Source organism: Platichthys flesus, chromosome 12, assembly GCF_949316205.1.
Source record: "Platichthys flesus chromosome 12, fPlaFle2.1, whole genome shotgun sequence".
NCBI classification, from domain to species: domain Eukaryota; kingdom Metazoa; phylum Chordata; class Actinopteri; order Pleuronectiformes; family Pleuronectidae; genus Platichthys; species Platichthys flesus.
The window spans coordinates 1011076-1017378 of record NC_084956.1 but is presented as its reverse complement, the minus strand read 5'-3'; positions in this window follow the sequence as shown (position 1 = coordinate 1017378).

Genomic DNA, 6303 nt, shown 5'->3' with positions numbered 1-6303 from the left:
ACGAGCACAGAACGTGTAGGGAGACGGGACACGAGCAGAGAACGTGTAGGGAGGCGGGACACGAGCACAGAACGCGTAGGGAGACGGGACACGAGCACAGAACGTGTAGGGAGACGGGACACGAGCAGAGAACGTGTAGGGAGACGGGACACGAGCAGAGAACGTGTAGGGAGGCGGGACACGAGCACAGAACGCGTAGGGAGACGGGACACGAGCAGAGAACGTGTAGGGAGACGGGACACGAGCAGAGAACGTGTAGGGAGACGGGACACGAGCACAGAACGTGTAGGGAGGAGGGACACGAGCACAGAACGTGTAGGGAGACGGGACACGAGCACAGAACGTGTAGGGAGACGGGACACGAGCACAGAACGTGTAGGGAGACGGGACACGAGCACAGAACGTGTAGGGAGACGGGACACGAGCACAGAACGTGTAGGGAGACGGGACACGAGCACAGAACGTGTAGGGAGGAGGGACACGAGCACAGAACGTGTAGGGAGACGGGACACGAGCACAGAACGTGTAGGGAGACGGGACACGAGCACAGAACGTGTAGGGAGGAGGGACACGAGCACAGAACGTGTAGGGAGACGGGACACGAGCAGAGAACGTGTAGGGAGACGGGACACGAGCACAGAACGTGTAGGGAGGCGGGACACGAGCACAGAACGTGTAGGGAGGCGGGACACGAGCACAGAACGTGTAGGGAGGCGGGACACGAGCACAGAACGTGTAGGGAGGCGGGACACGAGCACAGAACGTGTAGGGAGGCGGGACACGAGCACAGAACGTGTAGGGAGGCGGGACACGAGCACAGAACGTGTAGGGAGACGGGACACGAGCACAGAACGTGTAGGGAGACGGGACACGAGCACAGAACGTGTAGGGAGACGGGACACGAGCACAGAACGTGTAGGGAGACGGGACACGAGCACAGAACGTGTAGGGAGACGGGACACGAGCACAGAACGTGTAGGGAGACGGGACACGAGCAGAGAACGTGTAGGGAGACGGGACACGAGCACAGAACGTGTAGGGAGGCGGGACACGAGCACAGAACGTGTAGGGAGGCGGGACACGAGCACAGAACGTGTAGGGAGACGGGACACGAGCACAGAACGTGTAGGGAGACGGGACACGAGCACAGAACGTGTAGGGAGACGGGACACGAGCAGAGAACGTGTAGGGAGACGGGACACGAGCAGAGAACGTGTAGGGAGACGGGACACGAGCACAGAACGTGTAGGGAGATGGGACACGAGCACAGAACGTGTAGGGAGACGGGACACGAGCACAGAACGTGTAGGGAGACGGGACGAGAGCAGAGAACGTGTAGGGAGACGGGACACGAGCAGAGAACGTGTAGGGAGACGGGACACAAGCAGAGAACGTGTAGGGAGACGGGACACGAGCACAGAACGTGTAGGGAGACGGGACACGAGCAGAGAACGTGTAGGGAGACGGGACACGAGCAGAGAACGTGTAGGGAGACGGGACACGAGCACAGAACGTGTAGGGAGACGGGACACGAGCACAGAACGTGTAGGGAGACGGGACACGAGCACAGAACGTGTAGGGAGACGGGACACGAGCACAGAACGTGTAGGGAGGAGGGACACGAGCACAGAACGTGTAGGGAGACGGGACACGAGCACAGAACGTGTAGGGAGACGGGACACGAGCACAGAACGTGTAGGGAGGAGGGACACGAGCACAGAACGTGTAGGGAGGCGGGACACGAGCACAGAACGTGTAGGGAGGCGGGACACGAGCACAGAACGTGTAGGGAGGCGGGACACGAGCACAGAACGTGTAGGGAGACGGGACACGAGCACAGAACGTGTAGGGAGACGGGACACGAGCACAGAACGTGTAGGGAGACGGGACACGAGCACAGAACGTGTAGGGAGACGGGACACGAGCACAGAACGTGTAGGGAGACGGGACACGAGCACAGAACGTGTAGGGAGACGGGACACGAGCAGAGAACGTGTAGGGAGACGGGACACGAGCACAGAACGTGTAGGGAGGCGGGACACGAGCACAGAACGTGTAGGGAGGCGGGACACGAGCACAGAACGTGTAGGGAGACGGGACACGAGCACAGAACGTGTAGGGAGACGGGACACGAGCACAGAACGTGTAGGGAGACGGGACACGAGCAGAGAACGTGTAGGGAGACGGGACACGAGCAGAGAACGTGTAGGGAGACGGGACACGAGCACAGAACGTGTAGGGAGATGGGACACGAGCACAGAACGTGTAGGGAGACGGGACACGAGCACAGAACGTGTAGGGAGACGGGACGAGAGCAGAGAACGTGTAGGGAGACGGGACACGAGCAGAGAACGTGTAGGGAGACGGGACACGAGCAGAGAACGTGTAGGGAGACGGGACACGAGCACAGAACGTGTAGGGAGACGGGACACGAGCACAGAACGTGTAGGGAGACGGGACACGAGCAGAGAACGTGTAGGGAGACGGGACACGAGCAGAGAACGTGTAGGGAGACGGGACACGAGCAGAGAACGTGTAGGGAGACGGGACACGAGCAGAGAACGTGTAGGGAGACGGGACACGAGCACAGAACGTGTAGGGAGAGGAGGTAAAGTAGTTTTTGACTGAAAGTCAAACAGACCTGGCGAAGCACCTGGAGGATCCCATGTGCCTCCCTCTCCTATTTGGTGGATATTTTGACGGCTGAATGACCTTCACTGTTCTTTACAAGGCCGTGAATCTAACGTTCTGCTCCTCGCTGATAGAGTGAATGCCTTCATGCTAAAACTGTCTCTCTGGCACGGTCGCATCAGTTCTGGAAACTGCGACATGTTTCCCAGCCTTGCAGACTTCATTGCCGATGCACGTGGCACTGATTTCTCCTCCAATCAGCTGCTGATCACCTTTTAGCGCTGAAGAATCCGTTTGGGTCCTTTCCAAAGAGAACCATCGTTCATGGGCCTGGGTTCAGGATCCATTTCTCTGCTCAGCAGACGAGCTGTCAACAGACATGCAAGAGCAGCTTATTGAGCTGAAGAGTGACAGTAGACTAGAGCATCTGTTTACCACCTCCCCTCTTTCTTCATTCTGGGTAGCTTTGATGCTGGAATACCCTCAGCTTTGTGACATAGCCTTAAAAATGATCCTCCTTTTCGCTTCGACTTATGTGTGCGAGGCTTTTCAAGACTGACTGCGCTCAAAACTAAACATCGCAACCGCGCACAGATCGAGGATGACCTGAGGATATGTCTGTCAAACATTGCCCCAAGATTTGAGGACCTGGCTCATGTCTCACATTGACAGACCTGCAAGATTGTTTTTTAAAGATCACAAAAGGCCCATAATAATAACAGTATCCCAATGTTAGCAATAATAACACTTATTATTATTATGATAATAATAATAATGTAATGATGGTGATAATAATGATGATTATTATAATAAGAAAGCACGCAGGCTCACATAGCTGCTAATATTAATAGCCTATTAACAGGCCTGCTACTACTGATCATAATCATAATAATAATAATAAATATTTAAAAAAGTAAAAGTAATTGTCTGTATGGGCCGTAGAATAGCCTAACCTTGACATGTCAGGCCTAGAAATAACATTACGCTATCTATCTATGGAGGTGTAGTTGAGGGCGGGTGGGTGGGGGGGGCCCAAGTACCCCTGACCAGCTTTTGGGGGGGCCAGGCTTGCAAAAGTTTGAGAACCCCTGAGTTAAGGTGTAGGGCTAATGATGTAGGGCTGTGTGTGTGTGTGTGTGTGTGTGTGTGTGTGTTTCACCCTATGAGGACGGTGTAGACTGAAGCTAGCAGGTCTTTAGCTCCTTTAGCTTTCCTCTCCTCCTCAAGCTAACTAGCTGTTAACTTAGCGTCCGCCGGCGGTGCTAACGGTCAGCTAGCTGTGAGCTAACTCTTAGCTCATCAACGTCCCTCAGTTTAAACTCCTGTTAGTGAGACACGTGATGAGAGGTTCAACTTACATCTGACTTCAGTTCATTAACACGTGAGATGATGTGAGAAGCTCAAACTCACGTTGACCGTGAACGCACCAGACACGAGTTCAGACAGGTCACATGACTTCACCTGAACTGTTATTATAACATCTTTATTAATCTGATCTGAAAGATGGAGACGGTTCCACTAAATCCTCCATCCCCGTCTGTATTCATAACTCTAAACCTCCTTTCTTTAACCGAACCTGTGGGTGAAACTTTTAATTAAATTAAATCAAGACAAATCTACTACAGAAACATCATAATAATATGTTCCTCATTAAAATGTCCCATTAAATAATGACAAATTACTGGTTATACAAGGTTAAATATAGATCTACTTACTTTTCCCTGTTTACAAAGTGATCTAGAATTAATCTTTATTAGCCAATTTAATACGTATATGCACCAGAGGGTTAAAGTTTCCACATCACACGTGCATGTTGGAAAACAATTCATCAAATTATTTTTAATGATATTTTATGATATTATTTTGAAATAAGGATATTATTAGTAGAAATTTTAGCAGCGCTGCAAAAACAGAATAATGAGATGTTTAATTCACTGTTGATGTGTGTGTGTGTGTGTGTGTGTGTGTGTGTGTGTGTGTGTGTGTTTATGTGCGTGTGTGTGTGTGTGAGTACACAAGGGAGTTTTGTATGAATGACCCTTCAATACGAAGAGAGGAATTATGTTGCATAAAGTACATGAAACCAGACTTAGTAAAAAGCAGATACCAGGTAATATGTACTTAAGATAAAAACAAAGACAATTCTCTAACTTAATGATTTAATCACATTCTTCATTTTCATGTTTCAGTTTTATGATTTCTAATCATGATTTATTTCTGTATGTAGAGAAACAGCTGTTGTGTATAAACATCTCTGTTCTTTGGGAATTGTATAAAGTGTTAAAAGTGAATGTTCAGAGTTCGACCACACGGTGGCAGTCTTTCACATGACTGTATTCACATGTAACAAGTAAAGCTGGTTAATCCTCAATGTGCTTGTATGATGCAATAAATGTATAAATATCAATAAAATGTCATTGTTCCAGGGTTGATAATGTACTCTATAACTCTATAATTCATTATTACAACTCCTGGTCTCTAATACAAATAATTAAATGTGAACTTACCTAACCTGTCTCAAAAATGCATTTACAGAATTCAAATTGATGGCATGAAGAAAACCTTTGGACATAATCACCTGTATTAAATTTGATTTCTGTGATAACCGGATCCTTGTGCTCCAACATCCAGATCTTCAGAGCGATTACTGAGAAGTTAACAAATCACAGTGTGATTGTAAAAGATAAAGTGAAAATGCAACTATGGGTTGGAATATCGTTCCACTTTTCTGTTATATGTTGAAAATTGCTTTATTTGTAAAAATATAAGAAAAGCTACTTGAAGTCGAACTTTAAAAATAGAGACAGTTTGGGTATCTTGGGGCCGATTCCAATATTAAGGAGTCAATCATTATAATAATAATCATAATAACAACAATAATGCTCAAAGACACTTTGGCATAGGTTACAAATTAATATAAATAAGAATGTTAAATACACACGTTGACACATTAAACCATAATCACATATCAAAATGAGTTCTGAAGGCTGGTTGGAATAAACCGATGTTGCTCACTGTGAATTATGTGAGGAAAGATTTACTGATCCTGATCCACTCTGATGCTCCTCTGATCGAGATGCCACAACCATAATGCTTTAATAACACTTTAATACCTTATACATATCTTATATATACACTTCACTCATGTGTATTAATGTCAGACCCTTTATAATAAAACCCTTATAGCCTATTTATTTACCCTATAATAGGTTTATTGTAATGATTATGTCATCTTATTGTTCTCAGATAAATGTCCTGGTTCACTCGTGCAGGAAGTCACAATGATGACTGAGGAAAAGGAGCAGTTATGACTCTTAAGGTCATAACCTTAACTCCACATGTGTAGGATGTAGTCACCACCAGCTGGTGGCGCTGCACGACCAAGGTTTCACTCAGGACATGTTGGAAAGAGCATGAACCTAAAAAACTCAGCTGGCAACTGTTCGAGCAGGATAACGAATCTGGCAACACTCACCTAGAACAAAAGTGGCTAATCATCTAAATCACCCACTCAATCACACACACACACACACACACACACACACACACACACACACACACAGACACACACACGGACACACTTGAGGAGATCAATAGGCTGCGGTGGATCACCTGAATGTCTAAAGAAGTTAACACGATTATCCACAAACGCTCTTTAGTCTTTTTTCACAC